The sequence below is a fragment of the Amblyomma maculatum genome, chromosome 3 (genome assembly GCF_055883805.1).
Source record: "Amblyomma maculatum isolate TAMU_Amacu chromosome 3, ASM5588380v1, whole genome shotgun sequence".
In the NCBI taxonomy this organism is placed as follows: Eukaryota; Metazoa; Arthropoda; class Arachnida; order Ixodida; family Ixodidae; genus Amblyomma; species Amblyomma maculatum.
The window spans coordinates 65,662,912-65,683,259 of NC_139346.1; positions in this window are offsets into that span (position 1 = coordinate 65,662,912).

Below are 20,348 nucleotides of genomic sequence, written 5' to 3' on the forward strand. Positions count from 1 at the left end.
TAAGGAGAGCGAACTTAAACGGTTGCGAAAAGAAAGCAGAAAGCATGTGTTCCAGTGCTGCTGCGAAAAAAAACGGAAAGGTAGGTGCGATAAAGATTGCTGCCATCGTAAGGAGAGCAAATTTAAAAGGTTGCGAAAAGAAAGCAGAAAGCATGTGTTCCAGTGCTGCTGCGAAAAAAAAAACCGGAAAGGTAGGTGCGAGAAAGATTGCTGCCATCGTAAGGAGAGCAAACTTAAACGGTTGCGAAAAGAAAGCAGAAAGCATGTGTTCCAGTGCTGCTGCGAAAAAAAAACGGAAAGGGAGGTGCGAGAAAGATTGCTGCTATTGTAAGGAGAGCAAACTTAAACGGTTGCGAAAAGAAAGCAGAAAGCATGTGTTTCAGTGCTAGTGCGAAAAAAACGGAAAGGTAGGTGCGAGAAAGACCGCTGCCATCGTAAGGAGAGCAAACTTAAACGGTTGCGAAAAGAAAGCAGAAAGCATGTGTTCCAGTGCTGCTGCGAAAAAAAACGGAAAGATGGTGCGAGAAAGATTGCTGCCATCGTAAGCAGAGCAAACGTAAACGGTTGCGAAAAGAAAGCAGAAACCATGTGCTCCAGTGCTGCTGCGAAAAAAAAACGGAAAGGTAGGTGCGAGAAAGATTGCTGCTATCGTAAGGAGAGCAAACTTAAACGATTGCGAAAACAAAGCAGAAAGCACGTGTTCCAGTGCTACTGCGAAAAAAACGGAAAGGTAGGTGCGAGAAAGACTGCTGCCATCGTAAGGAGAGCAAACTTAAACGGTTGCGAAAAGAAAGCAGAAAGCATGTGTTTCAGTGCTGCTGCGAAAAAAAACGTAAAGGTAGGTGCGTGAAAGATTGCTGCTATCATAAGGAGAGCAAACTTAAACGGTTGCGAAAAGAAAGCAGAAAGCATGTGTTCCAGTGCTGCTGCGAAAAAAAGGAAATTTAGGAGCGAGAAAGATTGCTGCTATCGTAAGGAGAGCAAACTTAAACGGTTGCGAAAAGAAACCAGAAAGCATGTGTTCCAGTGCTGCTGCGAAAAAAACGGAAAGGTAGGTGCGAGAAAGATTGCTGATATCGTAAGGAGAGCAAACTTAAACGGTTTGAAAAAGAAAGCAGAAAGCATGTGTTCCAGTGCTGTTGTGAAAAAAAAAAAAACCGGAAAGGTAGGTGCCAGACTGATTGCTGCCATCGTAAGGAGAGCAAACTTAAACGGTTGCGAAAAGAAAGCAGAAAGCATGTGTTCCAGTGCTGCTGCGAAAAAAAAAAACCGGAAAGGTAGGTGCGAGAAAGTTTGCTGCTATCGTAAGGAGAGCAAACTTAAACGGTTGCGAAAAGAAACCAGAAAGCATGTGTTCCAGTGCTGCTGCGAAAAAAAAAAACCGGAAAGGTAGGTGTTAGAAGATTGCTGCTATCGTAAGGAGAGCGAACTTAAACGGTTGCGAAAAGAAAGCAGAAAGCATGTGTTCCAGTTGCTGCTGCGAAAAAAAACGGAAAGGTAGGTGCGATAAAGATTGCTGCCATCGTAAGGAGAGCAAATTTAAAAGGTTGCGAAAAGAAAGCAGAAAGCATGTGTTCCAGTGCTGCTGCGAAAAAAAAACGGAAAGGGAGGTGCGAGAAAGATTGCTGCTATTGTGAAGGAGAGCAAACTTAAACGGTTGCGAAAAGAAAGCAGAAAGCATGTGTTTCAGTGCTAGTGCGAAAAAAACGGAAAGGTAGGTGCGAGAAAGACTGCTGCCATCGTAAGGAGAGCAAACTTAAACGGTTGCGAAAAGAAAGCAGAAAGCATGTGTTCCAGTGCTGCTGCGAAAAAAAAACGGAAAGATGGTGCGAGAAAGATTGCTGCCATCGTAAGCAGAGCAAACTTAAACGGTTGCGAAAAGAAAGCAGAAAACCATGTGTTCCAGTGCTGCTGCGAAAAAAAAAACGGAAAGGTAGGTGCGAGAAAGATTGCTGCTATCGTAAGGAGAGCAAACTTAAACGATTGCGAAAACAAAGCAGAAAGCACGTGTTCCAGTGCTACTGCGAAAAAAACGGAAAGGTAGGTGCGAGAGAAAGACTGCTGCCATCGTAAGGAGAGCAAACTTAAACGGTTGCGAAAAGAAAGCAGAAAGCATGTGTTTCAGTGCTGCTGCGAAAAAAAACGTAAAGGTAGGTGCGTGAAAGATTGCTGCTATCATAAGGAGAGCAAACTTAAACGGTTGCGAAAAGAAAGCAGAAAGCATGTGTTCCAGTGCTGCTGCGAAAAAAAGGAAAGGTAGGAGGCGAGAAAGATTGCTGCTATCGTAAGGAGAGGCAAACTTAAACGGTTGCGAAAAGAAACCAGAAAGCATGTGTTCCAGTGCTGCTGCGAAAAAAACGGAAAGGTAGGTGCGAGGAAGATTGCTGATATCGTAAGGAGAGCCAAACTTAAACGGTTTCAAAAAGAAAGCAGAAAGCATGTGTTCCAGTGCTGTTGTGAAAAAAAAAACCGGAAAGGTAGGTGCCAGAATGATTGCTGCCATCGTAAGGAGAGCAAACTTAAACGGTTGCGAAAAGAAAGCAGAAGAAGCATGTGTTCCAGTGCTGCTGCGAAAAAAAAAGGAAGAAGGTAGGCGAGAAAGATTGCTGCTATCGTACGAGAGAGCCAAACTTAGACGGTTGCGAAAAGAAACCAGAAAGCATGTGTTCCAGTGCTGCTGAGAAAAAAAACCGAAGGTAGGTGTTAGAAAGATTGCTGCTATCGTAAGGAGAGCAAACTTAAACGGTTGCGAAAAGAAAGCAGAAAGCATGTGTTCCAGTGCTGCTGCGAAAAAAAAAACGGAAAGATAGGCGCCGAGAAAGATTGCTGCCATCGTAAGCAGAGCAAACTTAAACGGTTGCGAAAAGAAAGCAGAAAGCATGTGTTCCAGTGCTGCTGCGAAAAAAAACGGAAAGGTAGGTGCGAGAAAGATTGCTGCTATCGTAAGGAGAGCAAACTTAAACGATTGCGAAAACAACGCAGAAAGTATGTGTTCCAGTGCTGCTGCGAAAAAAAACGGAAAGGTAGGTGCGAGAAAGATTGCTACCATCGTAAGGAGAGCAAACTTGAATAGTTGCGAAAAGAAAGCAGAAAGCATGTGTTCCAGTGCTGCTGCGAAAAAAAAACGGAAAGGTAGGTGCGAGAAAGATTGCTGCTATCGTAAGGAGAGCAAACTTAAACGGTTGCGAAAAGAAAGCAGAAAGCATGTGTTCCAGTGCTGCTGTGAAAAAAAAACCGGAAAGGTAGGTGCGAGAAAGATTGCTGCCATCATAAGGAGAGCAAACTTAAACGGTTGCTAAAAGAAAGCAGAAAGCATGTGTTTCAGTGCTGCTGCGAAAAAAACGGAAAGGTAGGTGCGAGAAAGATTGCTGCTATTGTAAGGAGAGCAAACTTAAACGGTTGCGAAAAGAAAGCAGAAAGCATGTGTTCCAGTGCTGCTGCGAAAAAAAAAACGGAAAGGTAGGTGCGAGAAAGATTGCTGCTATCGTACGGAGAGCAAACTTAAACGGTTGCGAAAAGAAACCAGAAAGCATGTGTTCCAGTGCTGCTGCGAAAAAAAAAAAACGGAAAGGTAGGTGTTAGAAAGATTGCTGCTATCGTAAGGAGAGCGAACTTAAACGGTTGCGAAAAGAAAGCAGAAAGCATGTGTTCCAGTGCTGCTGCGAAAAAAAACGGAAAGGTGGGTGCGAGAAAGATTGCTGCCATCGTAAGCAGAGCAAACTTAAACGGTTGCGAAAAGAAACCAGAAAGCATGTGTTCCAGTGCTGCTGCGAAAAAAAACGGAAAGTTAGGTGCGAGAAAGATTGCTGCTATCGTAAGGAGAGCAAACTTAAACGGTTGCGAAAAGAAAACTGAAAGCATCTGTTCCAGTGCTGCTGCGAAAAAAAACGGAAAGGTAGGTGGGAGAAAGATTGCTGCCATCGTAAGGAGAGCAAACTTAAACGGTTGCGAAAAGAAAGCAGAAAGCATGTGTTCCAGTGCTGCTGCGAAAAAAAAACCGGAAAGGTAGGTGCGAGAAAGATTGCTGCCATCCTAAGGAGAGCAAACTTAAACGGTTGCGAAAAGAAAGCAGAAAGCATGTGTTCCAGTGCTGCTGCGAAAAAAACGGAAAGGTAGGTGCGAGAAAGATTGCTGCTATCGTAAGGAGAGCAAACTTAAACGGTTGCGAAAAGAAAGCAGAAAGCATGTGTTCCAGTGCTGCTGTGAAAAAAAAAACCGGGAAGGTAGGTGCGAGAAAGATTGCTGCCATCGTAAGGAGAGCAAACTTAAACGGTTGCTAAAAGAAAGCAGAAAGCATGTGTTTCAGTGCTGCTGCGAAAAAAACGGAAAGGTAGGTGCGAGAAAGATTGCTGCTATCGTACGGAGAGCAAACTTAAACGGTTGCGAAAAGAAACCAGAAAGCATGTGTTCCAGTGCTGCTGCGAAAAAAAAACGGAAAGGTAGGTGTTAGAAAGATTGCTGCTATCGTAAGGAGAGCGAACTTAAACGGTTGCGAAAAGAAAGCAGAAAGCATGTGTTCCAGTGCTGCTGCGAAAAAAAACCGAAAGGTAGGTGTTAGAAAGATTGCTGCTATCGTAAGGAGAGCAAACTTAAACGGTTGCGAAAAGAAAGCAGAAAGCATGTGTTCCAGTGCTGCTGCGAAAAAAAAACGGAAAGATAGGCGCGAGAAAGATTGCTGCCATCGTAAGCAGAGCAAACTTAAACGGTTGCGAAAAGAAAGCAGAGCACGTGTTCCAGTGCTGCTGCGAAAAAAAACGGAAAGGTAGGTGCGAGAAAGATTGCTGCTATCGTTAGGAGAGCAAACTTAAACTATTGCGAAAACAAAGCAGAAAGTATGTGTTCCAGTGCTGCTGCGAAAAAAAAACGGAAAGGTAGGTGCGAGAAAGATTGCTACCATCGTAAGGAGAGCAAACTTGAATGGTTGCGAAAAGAAAGCAGAAAGGATGTGTTCCAGTGCTGCTGCGAAAAAAAACGGAAAGGTAGGTGCGAGAAAGATTGCTGCTATTGTAAGGAGAGCAAACTTAAACGGTTGCGAAAAGAAAGCAGAAAGCATGTGTTCCAGTGCTCCTGCGAAAAAAAAACGGAAAGGTAGGTGCGAGAAAGATTGCTGCTATCGTAAGGAGAGCAAACTGAACAGATTGCGAAAAGAAAGCAGAAAGCATGTGTTTCAGCGCTGCTGCGAAAAAAACCGGAAAGTTAGGTGCGAGAAAGATTGCTGCCATCCTAAGGAGAGCAAACTTAAACGGTTGCGAAAAGAAAGCAGAAAGCATGTGTTCCAGTTCTGCTGCGAAAAAAAAAAGACCGGAAAGATAGGTGCGAGAAAGATTGCTGCCATCCTAAGGAGAGCAAACTTAAACGGTTGCGAAAAGAAAGCAGAAAGCATGTGTTCCAGTGCTGCTGCGAAACAAAAACAGAAAGGTAGGTGCGAGAAAGATTGCTGCCATCCTAAGGAGAGCAAACTTAAACGGTTGCGAAAAGAAAGCAGAAAGCATGTGTTCCAGTTCTGCTGCGAAAAAAAAAACGGAAAGGTAGGTGCGAGGAAGATTGCTGCTATTGTAAGGAGAGCTACCTTAAACGGTTGCGAAAAGAAAGCTGAAAGCATGTGTTCCAGTGCTGCTGCGAAAAAAAAACGGAGAGGTAGGTGCGAGAAAGATTGCTGCCATCGTAAGGAGAGCAACCTAAACGGTTGCGAAAAGAAAACAGAAAGCATGTGTTCCAGTTCTGCTGCGAAAAAAAAACGGAAAGGTAGGTGCGAGGAAGATTGCTGCTATTGTAAGGAGAGCAAACTTAAACAGTTGCGAAAAGAAAGCAGAAAGCATGTGTTCCAGTGCTGCTGCGAAAAAATAACGGAGAGGTAGGTGCGAGAAAGATTGCTGCCATCGTAAGGAGAGCAAACTTAAACGGTTGCGAAAAGAAAGCAGAAAGCATGTGTTCCAGTGCTGCTGCGAAAAAAAAGGAAAGGTAGGTGCGAGAACGATTGCTGCTATCGTAAGGAGAGCGATCTTAAACGGTTGCGAAAAGAAAGCAGAAAGCATGTGTTCCAGTGCTGCTGCGAAAAAAAAAACCTGAAAGGTAGGTGCGAGAAAGATTGCTGCCATTGTAAGGAGTGCAACTTAAACGGTTGTGAAAAGAAAGCAGAAAGCATGTGTTCCGGTGCTGCTGCGAAAAAAAACGGAAAGGTAGGTGCGATAAAGATTGCTGCCATCGTAAGGAGAGCAAACTTAAACGGTTGCGAAAAGAAAGCAGACAGCATGTGTTCCAGTGCTGCTGCGAAAAAAAAACGAAAAGGTAGGTGCGGGAAAGATTGCTGCCATCGTAAGGAGAGCAAACTTGATTGGTTGCGAAAAGAAAGCAGAAAGCATGTGTTCCAGTGCTGCTGCGAAAAAGAACGGAAAGTTAGGTCCGAGAAAGATTGCTGCTATCGTAAGGAGAGCAAATTTAAAAGGTTGCGAAAAGAAAGCAGAAAGCATGTGTTCCAGTGCTGATGCGAAAAAAAAAACCGGAAAGGTAGGTGCGAGAAAGATTGCTGCCATCGTAAGGAGAGCAAAGTTAAACGGTTGCGAAAAGAAAGCAGAAAGCATGTGTTCCAGTGCTGCTGCGAAAAAAAACACGGAAAGGGAGGTGCGAGAAAGATTGCTGCTATTGTAAGGAGAGCAAACTTAAACGGTTGCGAAAAGAAAGAAGAAAGCATGTGTTTCAGTGCTGCTGCGAAAAAAAAAACGGAAAGGTAGGTGCGAGAAAGATTGCTGCTATCGTAAGGAGAGCAAACTTAAACTATTGCGAAAAGAAAGCAGAAAGCATGTGTTTCAGTGCTGCTGCGAAAAAAAACGGAAAGTTAGGTGCGAGAAAGATTGCTGCTATCGTAAGGAGAGCAAATTTAAACGGTTGCGAAAAGAAAGCAGAAAGCACGTGTTCCAGTGCTAGTGCTAAAAAAACGGAAAGGTAGGTGCGAGAAAGACTGCTGCCATCGTAAGGAGAGCAAACTTAAACGGTTGCGATAAGAAAGCAGAAAGCATGTGTTCCAGTGCTGCTGCGAAAAAAAAACGGAAAGATGGTGCGAGAAAGACTGCTGCCATCGTAAGCAGAGCAAACTTAAACGGTTGCGAAAAGAAAGCAGAAACCATGTGTTCCAGTGCTGCTGCGAAAAAAAAAGGAAAGGTAGGTGCGAGAAAGATTGCTGCTATCGTAAGGAGAGCAAACTTAAACGATTGCGAAAACAAAGCAGAAAGCACGTGTTCCAGTGCTACTGCGAAAAAAACGGAAAGGTAGGTGCGAGAAAGACTGCTGCCATCGTAAGGAGAGCAAACTTAAACGGTTGCGAAAAGAAAGCAGAAAGCATGTGTTTCAGTGCTGCTGCGAAAAAAAACGTAAAGGTAGGTGCGTGAAAGATTGCTGCTATCATAAGGAGAGCAAACTTAAACGGTTGCGAAAAGAAAGCAGAAAGCATGTGTTCCAGTGCTGCTGCGAAAAAAAAAGGAAAGGTAGGAGCGAGAAAGATTGCTGCTATCGTAAGGAGAGCAAACTTAAACGGTTGCGAAAAGAAACCAGAAAGCATGTGTTCCAGTGCTGCTGCGAAAAAAACGGAAAGGTAGGTGCGAGAAAGATTGCTGATATCGTAAGGAGAGCAAACTTAAACAGTTTCAAAAAGAAAGCAGAAAGCATGTGTTCCAGTGCTGTTGTGAAAAAAAAAACCGGAAAGGTAGGTGCCAGAATGATTGCTGCCATCGTAAGGAGAGCAAACTTAAACGGTTGCGAAAAGAAAGCAGAAAGCATGTGTTCCAGTGCTGCTGCGAAAAAAAAACGGAAAGGTAGGTGCGAGAAAGTTTGCTGCTATCGTAAGGAGAGCAAACTTAAACGGTTGCGAAAAGAAACCAGAAAGCATGTGTTCCAGTGCTGCTGCGAAAAAAAAACGGAAAGGTAGGTGTTAGAAAGATTGCTGCTATCGTAAGGAGAGCAAACTTAAACGGCTGCGAAAAGGAAGCAGAAAGCATGTGTTCCAGTGCTGCTGCGAAAAAAACGGAAAGGTAGGTGCGAGAAAGATTGATGCTATCGTAAGGAGAGCAAACTTAAACGGTTGCGAAAAGAAAGCAGAAAGCACGTGTTCCAGTGCTGCTGCGAAAAAAAACGGAAAGGTAGGTGCGAGAAAGACTGCTGCCATCGTAAGGAGAGCAAACTTAAACGGTTGCGAAAAGAAAGCAGAAAGCATGTGTTCCAGTGCTGCTGTGAAAAAAAAAACGGAAAGTTAGGTGCGTGAAAGATTGCTGCTATCGTAAGGAGAGCAAACTTAAACGGTTGCGAAAAGAAAGCAGAAAGCATGTGTTCCAGTGCTGCTGCGAAAAAAAAGGAAAGGTAGGAGCGAGAAAGATTGCTGCTATCGTAAGGAGAGCAAACTTAAACGGTTGCGAAAAGAAAGCAGAAAGCATGTGTTCCTGTGCTGCTGCGAAAAAAAACGGAAAGGTAGGTGCGAGAAAGATTGCTGCTATCGTAAGGAGAGCAAACTTAAACGATTGCGAAAACAACGCAGAAAGTATGTGTTCCAGTGCTGCTGCGAAAAAAAACCGGAAAGGTAGGTGCGAGAAAGATTGCTACCATCGTAAGGAGAGCAAACTTAAACGGTTGCGAAAACAAAGCAGAAAGCACGTGTTCCAGTGCTACTGCAAAAAAAACGGAAAGGTAGGTGCGAGAAAGACTGCTGCCATCGTAAGGAGAGCAAACTTAAACGGTTGCGAAAAGAAAGCAGAAAGCATGTGTTTCAGTGCTGCGAAAAAAAACGTAAAGGTAGGTGCGTGAAAGATTGCTGCTATCATAAGGAGAGCAAACTTAAACGGTTGCGAAAAGAAAGCAGAAAGCATGTGTTCCAGTGCTGCTGCGAAAAAAAAAGGAAAGGTAGGAGCGAGAAAGATTGCTGCTATCGTAAGGAGAGCAAACTTAAACGGTTGCGAAAAGAAACCAGAAAGCATGTGTTCCAGTGCTGCTGCGAAAAAAACGGAAAGGTAGGTGCGAGAAAGATTGCTGATATCGTAAGGAGAGCAAACTTAAACAGTTTCAAAAAGAAAGCAGAAAGCATGAGTTCCAGTGCTGTTGTGAAAAAAAAAACCGGAAAGGTAGGTGCCAGAATGATTGCTGCCATCGTAAGGAGAGCAAACTTAAACGGTTGCGAAAAGAAAGCAGAAAGCATGTGTTCCAGTGCTGCTGCGAAAAAAAAACGGAAAGGTAGGTGCGAGAAAGTTTGCTGCTATCGTAAGGAGAGCAAACTTAAACGGTTGCGAAAAGAAACCAGAAAGCATGTGTTCCAGTGCTGCTGCGAAAAAAAAAACGGAAAGGTAGGTGTTAGAAAGATTGCTGCTATCGTAAGGAGAGCAAACTTAAACGGTTGCGAAAAGGAAGCAGAAAGCATGTGTTCCAGTGCTGCTGCGAAAAAAACGGAAAGGTAGGTGCGAGAAAGATTGATGCTATCGTAAGGAGAGCAAACTTAAACGGTTGCGAAAAGAAAGCAGAAAGCACGTGTTCCAGTGCTGCTGCGAAAAAAAACGGAAAGGTAGGTGCGAGAAAGACTGCTGCCATCGTAAGGAGAGCAAACTTAAACGGTTGCGAAAAGAAAGCAGAAAGCATGTGTTCCAGTGCTGCTGCGAAAAAAAACGGAAAGTTAGGTGCGTGAAAGATTGCTGCTATCGTAAGGAGAGCAAACTTAAACGGTTGCGAAAAGAAAGCAGAAAGCATGTGTTCCAGTGCTGCTGCGAAAAAAAAGGAAAGGTAGGAGCGAGAAAGATTGCTGCTATCGTAAGGAGAGCAAACTTAGACGGTTGCGAAAAGAAACCAGAAAGCATGTGTTCCAGTGCTGCTGAGAAAAAAAACCGAAAGGTAGGTGTTAGAAAGATTGCTGCTATCGTAAGGAGAGCAAACTTAAACGGTTGCGAAAAGAAAGCAGAAAGCATGTGTTCCAGTGCTGCTGCGAAAAAAAAAACGGAAAGATAGGCGCGAGAAAGATTGCTGCCATCGTAAGCAGAGCAAACTTAAACGGTTGCGAAAAGAAAGCAGAAAGCATGTGTTCCTTTGCTGCTGCGAAAAAAAAACGGAAAGGTAGGTGCGAGAAAGATTGCTGCTATCGTAAGGAGAGCAAACTTAAACGGTTGCGAAAAGAAAGCAGAAAGCATGTGTTTCAGTGCTGCGAAAAAAAACGTAAAGGTAGGTGCGTGAAAGATTGCTGCTATCATAAGGAGAGCAAACTTAAACGGTTGCGAAAAGAAAGCAGAAAGCATGTGTTCCAGTGCTGCTGCGAAAAAAAAAGGAAAGGTAGGAGCGAGAAAGATTGCTGCTATCGTAAGGAGAGCAAACTTAAACGGTTGCGAAAAGAAACCAGAAAGCATGTGTTCCAGTGCTGCTGCGAAAAAAACGGAAAGGTAGGTGCGAGAAAGATTGCTGATATCGTAAGGAGAGCAAACTTAAACAGTTTCAAAAAGAAAGCAGAAAGCATGAGTTCCAGTGCTGTTGTGAAAAAAAAAACCGGAAAGGTAGGTGCCAGAATGATTGCTGCCATCGTAAGGAGAGCAAACTTAAACGGTTGCGAAAAGAAAGCAGAAAGCATGTGTTCCAGTGCTGCTGCGAAAAAAAACCGGAAAGGTAGGTGCGAGAAAGATTGCTACCATCGTAAGGAGAGCAAACTTGAATGGTTGCGAAAAGAAAGCAGAAAGCATGTGTTCCAGTGCTGCTGCGAAAAAAAACGGAAAGGTAGGTGCGAGAAAGATTGCTGCTATCGTAAGGAGAGCAAACTTAAACGGTTGCGAAAAGAAAGCAGAAAGCATGTGTTCCAGTGCTGCTGTGAAAAAAAAACCGGAAAAGTAGGTGCGAGAAAGATTGCTGCCATCGTAAGGAGAGCAAACTTAAACGGTTGCTAAAAGAAAGCAGAAAGCATGTGTTTCAGTGCTGCTGCGAAAAAAACGGAAAGGTAGGTGCGAGAAAGATTGCTGCTATTGTAAGGAGAGCAAACTTAAACGGTTGCGAAAAGAAAGCAGAAAGCATGTGTTCCAGTGCTGTTGCGAAAAAAAAACGGAAAGGTAGGTGCGAGAAAGATTGCTGCTATCGTACGGAGAGCAAACTTAAACGGTTGCGAAAAGAAAGCAGAAAGCATGTGTTGCAGTGCTGCTGCGAAAATAACGGAAAGGTAGGTGCGAGAACGATTGCTGCTGTCGTAAGGAGAGCAATCTTAAACGGTTACGAAAAGAAAGCAGAAAGCATGTGTTCCGGTGCTGCTGCGAAAAAAAACGGAAAGGTAGGTGCGATAAAGATTGCTGCCATCGTAAGGAGAGCAAACTTAAACGGTTGCGAAAAGAAAGCAGACAGCATGTGTTCCGATGCTGCTGCGAAAAAAAAAAAAACGGAAAGCTAGGTGCGAGGAAGATTGCTGCTATTGTAAGGAGATCAAACTTAAACGGTTGCGACAAGAAAGCAGAAAGCATGTGTTCCAGTGCTGCTGCGAAAAAAACGGAGAGGTAGGTGCGAGAAAGATTGCTGCCATCGTAAGGAGAGCAAAATTAAACGGTTGCGAAAAGAAAGCAGAAAGCATGTGTTGCAGTGCTGCTGCGAAAATAACGGAAAGGTAGGTGCGAGAACGATTGCTGCTGTCGTAAGGAGAGCAATCTTAAACGGTTGCGAAAAGAAAGCAGAAAGCATGTGTTCCGGTGCTGCTGCGAAAAAAAAACGGAAAGGTAGGTGCGATAAAGATTGCTGCCATCGTAAGGAGAGCAAATTTAAACGGTTGCGAAAAGAAAGCAGACAGCATGTGTTCCGATGCTGCTGCGAAAAAAAAAAACGGAAAGGTAGGTGGGGAAAGATTGCTGCCATCGTAAGGAGAGTAAACTGAAACGGTTGCGAAAAGAAAGCAGAAAGCAAGTGTTTCAGTGCTGCTGCGAAAAAAAACGGAAAGGTAGGTGCGAGAAATATTGCTGCTATTGTAAGGAGAGCAAACTTAAACGGTTGCGAAAAGAAAGCAGAAAGCACGTGTTCCAGTGCTGCTGCGAAAAAAAAAACGGAAAGATGGTGCGAGAAAGATTGCTGCCATCGTAAGCAGAGCAAACTTAAACGGTTGCGAAAAGAAAGCAGAAACCATGTGTTCCAGTGCTGCTGCGAAAAAAACGGAAAGGTAGGTGCGAGAAAGATTGCTGCCATCGTAAGGAGAGCAAACTTAAACGGTTGCGAAAAGAAAACAGAAGGCATGTGTTCCAGTGCTGCTGCGAAAAAAAAACGGAAAGGGAGGTGCGAGAAAGATTGCTGCTATTGTAAGGAGAGCAAACTTAAACGGTTGCGAAAAGAAAGCAGAAAGCATGTGTTTCAGTGCTGCTGCGAAAAAAAACGGAAAGGTAGGTGCGAGAAAGATTGCTGCTATCGTAAGGAGAGCAAACTTAAACGATTGCAAAAAGAAAGCAGAAAGCATGTGTTTCAGTGCTGCTGCGAAAAAAAACGGAAAGTTAGGTGCGAGAAAGATTGCTGCCATCGTAAGCAGAGCAAACTTAAACGGTTGCGAAAAGAAAGCAGAAACCATGTGTTCCAGTGCTGCTGCGAAAAAAAAAACGGAAAGGTAGGTGCGAGAAAGATTGCTGCTATCGTAAGGAGAGCAAACTTAAACGATTGCGAAAACAAAGCAGAAAGCACGTGTTCCAGTGCTACTGCGAAAAAAACGGAAAGGTAGGTGCGAGAAAGACTGCTGCCATCGTAAGGAGAGCAAACTTAAACGGTTGCGAAAAGAAAGCAGAAAGCATGTGTTTCAGTGCTGCTGCGAAAAAAAACGTAAAGGTAGGTGCGTGAAAGATTGCTGCTATCATAAGGAGAGCAAACTCAAACGGTTGCGAAAAGAAAGCAGAAAGCATGTGTTCCAGTGCTGCTGCGAAAAAAAAGGAAAGGTAGGAGCGAGAAAGATTGCTGCTATCGTAGGGAGAGCAAACTTAAACGGTTGCGAAAAGAAACCAGAAAGCATGTGTTCCAGTGCTGCTGCGAAAAAAACGGAAAGGTAGGTGCGAGAAAGATTGCTGATATCGTAAGGAGAGCAAACTTAAACGGTTTCAAAAAGAAAGCAGAAAGCATGTGTTCCAGTGCTGTTGTGAAAAAAAAAAAAACCGGAAAGGTAGGTGCCAGAATGATTGCTGCCATCGTAAGGAGAGCAAACTTAAACGGTTGCGAAAAGAAAGCAGAAAGCATGTGTTCCAGTGCTGCTGCGAAAAAAAAACGGAAAGGTCGGTGTTAGAAAGATTGCTGCTATCGTAAGGAGAGCAAACTTAAACGGTTGCGAAAAGGAAGCAGAAAGCATGTGTTCCAGTGCTGCTGCGAAAAAAACGGAAAGGTAGGTGCGAGAAAGATTGATGCTATCGTAAGGAGAGCAAACTTAAACGGTTGCGAAAAGGAAGCAGAAAGCATGTGTTCCAGTGCTGCTGCGAAAAAAAACGGAAAGTTAGGTGCGTGAAAGATTGCTGCTATCGTAAGGAGAGCAAACTTAAACGGTTGCGAAAAGAAAGCAGAAAGCATGTGTTCCAGTGCTGCTGCGAAAAAAAAGGAAAGGTAGGAGCGAGAAAGATTGCTGCTATCGTAAGGAGAGCAAACTTAGACGGTTGCGAAAAGAAACCAGAAAGCATGTGTTCCAGTGCTGCTGAGAAAAAAAACCGAAAGGTAGGTGTTAGAAAGATTGCTGCTATCGTAAGGAGAGCAAACTTAAACGGTTGCGAAAAGAAAGCAGAAAGCATGTGTTCCAGTGCTGCTGCGAAAAAAAAACGGAAAGATAGGCGCGAGAAAGATTGCTGCCATCGTAAGCAGAGCAAACTTAAACGGTTGCGAAAAGAAAGCAGAAAGCATGTGTTCCAGTGCTGCTGCGAAAAAAAACGTAAAGGTAGGTGCGTGAAAGATTGCTGCTATCATAAGGAGAGCAAACTCAAACGGTTGCGAAAAGAAAGCAGAAAGCATGTGTTCCAGTGCTGCTGCGAAAAAAAAGGAAAGGTAGGAGCGAGAAAGATTGCTGCTATCGTAGGGAGAGCAAACTTAAACGGTTGCGAAAAGAAACCAGAAAGCATGTGTTCCAGTGCTGCTGCGAAAAAAACGGAAAGGTAGGTGCGAGAAAGATTGCTGATATCGTAAGGAGAGCAAACTTAAACGGTTTCAAAAAGAAAGCAGAAAGCATGTGTTCCAGTGCTGTTGTGAAAAAAAAAACCGGAAAGGTAGGTGCCAGAATGATTGCTGCCATCGTAAGGAGAGCAAACTTAAACGGTTGCGAAAAGAAAGCAGAAAGCATGTGTTCCAGTGCTGCTGCGAAAAAAAAACGGAAAGGTCGGTGTTAGAAAGATTGCTGCTATCGTAAGGAGAGCAAACTTAAACGGTTGCGAAAAGGAAGCAGAAAGCATGTGTTCCAGTGCTGCTGCGAAAAAAACGGAAAGGTAGGTGCGAGAAAGATTGATGCTATCGTAAGGAGAGCAAACTTAAACGGTTGCGAAAAGGAAGCAGAAAGCATGTGTTCCAGTGCTGCTGCGAAAAAAACGGAAAGTTAGGTGCGTGAAAGATTGCTGCTATCGTAAGGAGAGCAAACTTAAACGGTTGCGAAAAGAAAGCAGAAAGCATGTGTTCCAGTGCTGCTGCGAAAAAAAAGGAAAGGTAGGAGCGAGAAAGATTGCTGCTATCGTAAGGAGAGCAAACTTAGACGGTTGCGAAAAGAAACCAGAAAGCATGTGTTCCAGTGCTGCTGCGAAAAAAACGGAAAGGTAGGTGCGAGAAAGATTGCTGATATCGTAAGGAGAGCAAACTTAAACAGTTTCAAAAAGAAAGCAGAAAGCATGTGTTCCAGTGCTGTTGTGAAAAAAAAAACCGGAAAGGTAGGTGCCAGAATGATTGCTGCCATCGTAAGGAGAGCAAACTTAAACGGTTGCGAAAAGAAAGCAGAAAGCATGTGTTCCAGTGCTGCTGCGAAAAAAAAACGGAAAGGTAGGTGCGAGAAAGTTTGCTGCTATCGTAAGGAGAGCAAACTTAAACGGTTGCGAAAAGAAACCAGAAAGCATGTGTTCCAGTGCTGCTGCGAAAAAAAAACGGAAAGGTAGGTGTTAGAAAGATTGCTGCTATCGTAAGGAGAGCAAACTTAAACGGTTGCGAAAAGGAAGCAGAAAGCATGTGTTCCAGTGCTGCTGCGAAAAAAACGGAAAGGTAGGTGCGAGAAAGATTGATGCTATCGTAAGGAGAGCAAACTTAAACGGTTGCGAAAAGAAAGCAGAAAGCACGTGTTCCAGTGCTGCTGCGAAAAAAAACGGAAAGGTAGGTGCGAGAAAGACTGCTGCCATCGTAAGGAGAGCAAACTTAAACGGTTGCGAAAAGAAAGCAGAAAGCATGTGTTCCAGTGCTGCTGTGAAAAAAAAAACGGAAAGTTAGGTGCGTGAAAGATTGCTGCTATCGTAAGGAGAGCAAACTTAAACGGTTGCGAAAAGAAAGCAGAAAGCATGTGTTCCAGTGCTGCTGCGAAAAAAAAGGAAAGGTAGGAGCGAGAAAGATTGCTGCTATCGTAAGGAGAGCAAACTTAAACGGTTGCGAAAAGAAAGCAGAAAGCATGTGTTCCTGTGCTGCTGCGAAAAAAAACGGAAAGGTAGGTGCGAGAAAGATTGCTGCTATCGTAAGGAGAGCAAACTTAAACGATTGCGAAAACAACGCAGAAAGTATGTGTTCCAGTGCTGCTGCGAAAAAAAACCGGAAAGGTAGGTGCGAGAAAGATTGCTACCATCGTAAGGAGAGCAAACTTAAACGGTTGCGAAAACAAAGCAGAAAGCACGTGTTCCAGTGCTACTGCAAAAAAAACGGAAAGGTAGGTGCGAGAAAGACTGCTGCCATCGTAAGGAGAGCAAACTTAAACGGTTGCGAAAAGAAAGCAGAAAGCATGTGTTTCAGTGCTGCGAAAAAAAACGTAAAGGTAGGTGCGTGAAAGATTGCTGCTATCATAAGGAGAGCAAACTTAAACGGTTGCGAAAAGAAAGCAGAAAGCATGTGTTCCAGTGCTGCTGCGAAAAAAAAAGGAAAGGTAGGAGCGAGAAAGATTGCTGCTATCGTAAGGAGAGCAAACTTAAACGGTTGCGAAAAGAAACCAGAAAGCATGTGTTCCAGTGCTGCTGCGAAAAAAACGGAAAGGTAGGTGCGAGAAAGATTGCTGATATCGTAAGGAGAGCAAACTTAAACAGTTTCAAAAAGAAAGCAGAAAGCATGAGTTCCAGTGCTGTTGTGAAAAAAAAAACCGGAAAGGTAGGTGCCAGAATGATTGCTGCCATCGTAAGGAGAGCAAACTTAAACGGTTGCGAAAAGAAAGCAGAAAGCATGTGTTCCAGTGCTGCTGCGAAAAAAAAACGGAAAGGTAGGTGCGAGAAAGTTTGCTGCTATCGTAAGGAGAGCAAACTTAAACGGTTGCGAAAAGAAACCAGAAAGCATGTGTTCCAGTGCTGCTGCGAAAAAAAAAACGGAAAGGTAGGTGTTAGAAAGATTGCTGCTATCGTAAGGAGAGCAAACTTAAACGGTTGCGAAAAGGAAGCAGAAAGCATGTGTTCCAGTGCTGCTGCGAAAAAAACGGAAAGGTAGGTGCGAGAAAGATTGATGCTATCGTAAGGAGAGCAAACTTAAACGGTTGCGAAAAGAAAGCAGAAAGCACGTGTTCCAGTGCTGCTGCGAAAAAAAACGGAAAGGTAGGTGCGAGAAAGACTGCTGCCATCGTAAGGAGAGCAAACTTAAACGGTTGCGAAAAGAAAGCAGAAAGCATGTGTTCCAGTGCTGCTGCGAAAAAAAACGGAAAGTTAGGTGCGTGAAAGATTGCTGCTATCGTAAGGAGAGCAAACTTAAACGGTTGCGAAAAGAAAGCAGAAAGCATGTGTTCCAGTGCTGCTGCGAAAAAAAAGGAAAGGTAGGAGCGAGAAAGATTGCTGCTATCGTAAGGAGAGCAAACTTAGACGGTTGCGAAAAGAAACCAGAAAGCATGTGTTCCAGTGCTGCTGAGAAAAAAAACCGAAAGGTAGGTGTTAGAAAGATTGCTGCTATCGTAAGGAGAGCAAACTTAAACGGTTGCGAAAAGAAAGCAGAAAGCATGTGTTCCAGTGCTGCTGCGAAAAAAAAAACGGAAAGATAGGCGCGAGAAAGATTGCTGCCATCGTAAGCAGAGCAAATTTAAACGGTTGCGAAAAGAAAGCAGAAAGCATGTGTTCCTTTGCTGCTGCGAAAAAAAAACGGAAAGGTAGGTGCGAGAAAGATTGCTGCTATCGTAAGGAGAGCAAACTTAAACGGTTGCGAAAAGAAAGCAGAAAGCATGTGTTTCAGTGCTGCGAAAAAAAACGTAAAGGTAGGTGCGTGAAAGATTGCTGCTATCATAAGGAGAGCAAACTTAAACGGTTGCGAAAAGAAAGCAGAAAGCATGTGTTCCAGTGCTGCTGCGAAAAAAAAAGGAAAGGTAGGAGCGAGAAAGATTGCTGCTATCGTAAGGAGAGCAAACTTAAACGGTTGCGAAAAGAAACCAGAAAGCATGTGTTCCAGTGCTGCTGCGAAAAAAACGGAAAGGTAGGTGCGAGAAAGATTGCTGATATCGTAAGGAGAGCAAACTTAAACAGTTTCAAAAAGAAAGCAGAAAGCATGAGTTCCAGTGCTGTTGTGAAAAAAAAAACCGGAAAGGTAGGTGCCAGAATGATTGCTGCCATCGTAAGGAGAGCAAACTTAAACGGTTGCGAAAAGAAAGCAGAAAGCATGTGTTCCAGTGCTGCTGCGAAAAAAAACCGGAAAGGTAGGTGCGAGAAAGATTGCTACCATCGTAAGGAGAGCAAACTTGAATGGTTGCGAAAAGAAAGCAGAAAGCATGTGTTCCAGTGCTGCTGCGAAAAAAAAACGGAAAGGTAGGTGCGAGAAAGATTGCTGCTATCGTAAGGAGAGCAAACTTAAACGGTTGCGAAAAGAAAGCAGAAAGCATGTGTTCCAGTGCTGCTGTGAAAAAAAAACCGGAAAAGTAGGTGCGAGAAAGATTGCTGCCATCGTAAGGAGAGCAAACTTAAACGGTTGCTAAAAGAAAGCAGAAAGCATGTGTTTCAGTGCTGCTGCGAAAAAAACGGAAAGGTAGGTGCGAGAAAGATTGCTGCTATTGTAAGGAGAGCAAACTTAAACGGTTGCGAAAAGAAAGCAGAAAGCATGTGTTCCAGTGCTGTTGCGAAAAAAAAACGGAAAGGTAGGTGCGAGAAAGATTGCTGCTATCGTACGGAGAGCAAACTTAAACGGTTGCGAAAAGAAAGCAGAAAGCATGTGTTGCAGTGCTGCTGCGAAAATAACGGAAAGGTAGGTGCGAGAACGATTGCTGCTGTCGTAAGGAGAGCAATCTTAAACGGTTGCGAAAAGAAAGCAGAAAGCATGTGTTCCGGTGCTGCTGCGAAAAAAAACGGAAAGGTAGGTGCGATAAAGATTGCTGCCATCGTAAGGAGAGCAAACTTAAACGGTTGCGAAAAGAAAGCAGACAGCATGTGTTCCGATGCTGCTGCGAAAAAAAAAAAAACGGAAAGCTAGGTGCGAGGAAGATTGCTGCTATTGTAAGGAGATCAAACTTAAACGGTTGCGACAAGAAAGCAGAAAGCATGTGTTCCAGTGCTGCTGCGAAAAAAACGGAGAGGTAGGTGCGAGAAAGATTGCTGCCATCGTAAGGAGAGCAAAATTAAACGGTTGCGAAAAGAAAGCAGAAAGCATGTGTTGCAGTGCTGCTGCGAAAATAACGGAAAGGTAGGTGCGAGAACGATTGCTGCTGTCGTAAGGAGAGCAATCTTAAACGGTTGCGAAAAGAAAGCAGAAAGCATGTGTTCCGGTGCTGCTGCGAAAAAAAAACGGAAAGGTAGGTGCGATAAAGATTGCTGCCATCGTAAGGAGAGCAAATTTAAACGGTTGCGAAAAGAAAGCAGACAGCATGTGTTCCGATGCTGCTGCGAAAAAAAAAAACGGAAAGGTAGGTGGGGAAAGATTGCTGCCATCGTAAGGAGAGTAAACTGAAACGGTTGCGAAAAGAAAGCAGAAAGCAAGTGTTTCAGTGCTGCTGCGAAAAAAAACGGAAAGGTAGGTGCGAGAAATATTGCTGCTATTGTAAGGAGAGCAAACTTAAACGGTTGCGAAAAGAAAGCAGAAAGCACGTGTTCCAGTGCTGCTGCGAAAAAAAAAAACGGAAAGATGGTGCGAGAAAGATTGCTGCCATCGTAAGCAGAGCAAACTTAAACGGTTGCGAAAAGAAAGCAGAAACCATGTGTTCCAGTGCTGCTGCGAAAAAAACGGAAAGGTAGGTGCGAGAAAGATTGCTGCCATCGTAAGGAGAGCAAACTTAAACGGTTGCGAAAAGAAAACAGAAGGCATGTGTTCCAGTGCTGCTGCGAAAAAAAAACGGAAAGGGAGGTGCGAGAAAGATTGCTGCTATTGTAAGGAGAGCAAACTTAAACGGTTGCGAAAAGAAAGCAGAAAGCATGTGTTTCAGTGCTGCTGCGAAAAAAAACGGAAAGGTAGGTGCGAGAAAGATTGCTGCTATCGTAAGGAGAGCAAACTTAAACGATTGCAAAAAGAAAGCAGAAAGCATGTGTTTCAGTGCTGCTGCGAAAAAAAACGGAAAGTTAGGTGCGAGAAAGATTGCTGCCATCGTAAGCAGAGCAAACTTAAACGGTTGCGAAAAGAAAGCAGAAACCATGTGTTCCAGTGCTGCTGCGAAAAAAAAAACGGAAAGGTAGGTGCGAGAAAGATTGCTGCTATCGTAAGGAGAGCAAACTTAAACGATTGCGAAAACAAAGCAGAAAGCACGTGTTCCAGTGCTACTGCGAAAAAAACGGAAAGGTAGGTGCGAGAAAGACTGCTGCCATCGTAAGGAGAGCAAACTTAAACGGTTGCGAAAAGAAAGCAGAAAGCATGTGTTTCAGTGCTGCTGCGAAAAAAAACGTAAAGGTAGGTGCGTGAAAGATTGCTGCTATCATAAGGAGAGCAAACTCAAACGGTTGCGAAAAGAAAGCAGAAAGCATGTGTTCCAGTGCTGCTGCGAAAAAAAAGGAAAGGTAGGAGCGAGAAAGATTGCTGCTATCGTAGGGAGAGCAAACTTAAACGGTTGCGAAAAGAAACCAGAAAGCATGTGTTCCAGTGCTGCTGCGAAAAAAACGGAAAGGTAGGTGCGAGAAAGATTGCTGATATCGTAAGGAGAGCAAACTTAAACGGTTTCAAAAAGAAAGCAGAAAGCATGTGTTCCAGTGCTGTTGTGAAAAAAAAAAAACCGGAAAGGTAGGTGCCAGAATGATTGCTGCCATCGTAAGGAGAGCAAACTTAAACGGTTGCGAAAAGAAAGCAGAAAGCATGTGTTCCAG